Below are 2,782 nucleotides of genomic sequence, written 5' to 3'. Positions count from 1 at the left end.
AGATACCTGCACCCCCATGTTTATTGCTGCTTTATTTACAATTGGAAAAACATGGAAGCAGCCCAAATGCCCAAAAGTAGATGACTGGATTTAAAAAGATGTGGTACATATATACAATGGAATATTACTCAGAAACCAAAAAACATAAACCCATGTCTTTTGTAGCAACTTGGATGGAGCTGGAAAAGATCATGCTTAGTGAGATAAGCCAGAAAGAAAATGAAAAATACCAGATGGTTTCGCTCATAGCAGGAGTATAATGGACCAGGCAAGAAAATAATAAGAATAATGAGCAGCTATATACTAGAAACCTTTTGTGCGTGTGGTGTGGGGAATGGGATCAATAACGTGGGGGTGGGTTGTGGTGAAGGACGTGCACAGGGCTATGGTGATGGTACACGTGTGATTCGGTGATGGGAAGCCCACAGGGATTACAATTGAGATAAAAGCAAAAACATGTACAAAATGATGTAAAAATATACTGTTATATTAAAAAGAAGAAGAAGATACGATTCATATGCACAAAGGACTATTCCTCAGAAATAAAAAAAAGATAAACTCCTTCATAGCAGGAGCATAAAATATCAGAGGGAAAAAAAGCAACTATAATAAAGTAAAAACGAAAAACAATGAAAAATATAAGAGAGATATTTTATGGGGCTGGAGAGAAAAATAGTATGAAAACTATTTGGAAAACACACAGGAATATGGTGATGGCACATGGTTGAATTGTTGGTGGGAAGTCCATGGGGATTACAACTGAGGTGAAAAAAATGCACAGAATATAGGATGATGTAAAAAAGAAAGAAGAAGTAAATGTGATTTCTCCATTCTTTTCTGTTTCCACCCTCAGTATTTCATTTATTATACATGGTCCTTTGTGAATCTATATGAATTATAATGGTTCCACTTATTTGAATAATGTCAATGACATTTTTATTATGATTGCATTACATCTATATATTGCTTTGGCCCAATTGGTCATTTTATCATGGTTTACCGAAAGCTGGTCTCAGTCTCCTTCAGCCAGTAAAGTAAAGAGTTTGAGGAAAAGGAAAGTGGCTTTATTTGTCAACAACTGAGGAGAGCTATAGGCTCATGTCCGAAAGACCACCATCCTGCTCTTTGTACAGGCTATTTATACAATTATAAACAAAGAAAAAGAGGGATGTGGGTGAGTGTCTGCAAAGGGGAGGGAGTAAAATTTAGTACTGTGACAAAGACAGATGGGCACCAGCTTTTATTTAAACAAAACTAAACCAAATGGAGAATCAGCAAGAGGGGTGGGGGAGGGGGCAGCATGGAGATGAAGAGTTGGCCCCAGCAACTCTTCTCACTGTCTTCTTTTTGTCTTTTCCTTTCCTTGAATCCAAAACTGTCAAGAGAAGAGAAACTGTAAGGAACAGGAAAAGTGAAAAATAAAAGTAAATCTGCAGTTAATTAAGAGCTCTGGGAAAACCAATTCCATCGTAAAATTTGTCAAAGGTGGCAAATCTGCAAATGCTTATCTGAGAGCCAAATTTTTACTGTATCAATGGCTCATTCTATTCTTCCAATCCAAAAGTATGGAATGTTAATTGTAATTTTATGTCTTCTATTTCTTTTGGCAATGTCTTACATTTTTTTGTGTGTAGATTTTTATTTTTACCTCCTTTGTTAGTTTTATTCCTAGGTATTTCAAAAGTTTGGTGTGGTTGGAGATTGAATCAATTTCTTTGTTTCTATATAGGGAGGAGAAAAAGAAAACTGATTTTTTTTTTGGTGTGTAATGATTTTATATTGTACATTTTGCTAACTGATTAATGGTTTTAATTACTATTATTATTATTTTGCCTGTGGAGTCTTGTAGGTTATGTTTAATACCATGTCATCACCAGATAATACTAGGTTTATTTATTTTTCAATTCATAGTCTTGAACACCTTTCTATTGTCTTCTAATTGCTCTAGAGATTTCCAATACTCTGTTGATTAGTACAGATTACATTGGACATCCTTATTTTGTACTATATATTAGAGAATTTTTCCCCATTTTTCAAAATAGGAAATTATGTTAGCCCTGATTTTGATATATGTAGCTTTCATTTTTTTTAAGTTGTGTTTATCACAGTTTTGATGATTTTTTGTCATAAATAATATGAAATGATTTATTGGCATCTATAAATATGGTCATATGATTTTTATCTTTATGTTTGCTGATGTGGTACATATACACAGTTACAGTGATTGATTTTGGGATGGTTCTATCTTTGTGTCTCTTGTATGAATCCCACTTAGTCATGCCGTGGTTTGCTAAGAGTTTGTTAAGGATTATTGCATCTGTGTTTATTAAGGAAAATTGTCCTAATTTTTTTTGCTTTGTCTTTAATTTGCTGTGGTATTAGAGTAAGGTTTCAAAAATGTGTTTGATGTGGTCCTTCTTTTTCAAAATTTTTAAAGAGATTGAGATGGACAGGTATTAGTTCATCTTTGAATGAGTGGTAGAACACACAGTAGAATACTTTGGTCTTCAAATGAGAGGTAGAGGACAGGAATCAAGGGCAAAAGACCTGTAGTTTTGCTGTTCCTATTTTGTCATGGGATATTAAGAATTCTATGACTCTAGGCCAGGAAAGCTGCTACCAATACTTCATGGTGCATTTTCCTTCCTCTCTTCCTCCCTTCCTTCCTTCCTTCCTTCCTCCCTTCCTCCCTTCCTCCCTTCCTCCCTTCCTCCCTTCCTTCCTTCCTTCCTTCCTTCCTTCCTTCCTTCCTTCCTTCCTTCCTTCCTTCCTTCCTTCCTTC

The sequence above is a fragment of the Condylura cristata genome, unplaced genomic scaffold (genome assembly GCF_000260355.1).
Source record: "Condylura cristata isolate star-nosed mole 26May11 unplaced genomic scaffold, ConCri1.0 scaffold00015, whole genome shotgun sequence".
Taxonomy (NCBI): Eukaryota; Metazoa; Chordata; class Mammalia; order Eulipotyphla; family Talpidae; genus Condylura; species Condylura cristata.
Note: the sequence above shows the minus strand (reverse complement) of the source record.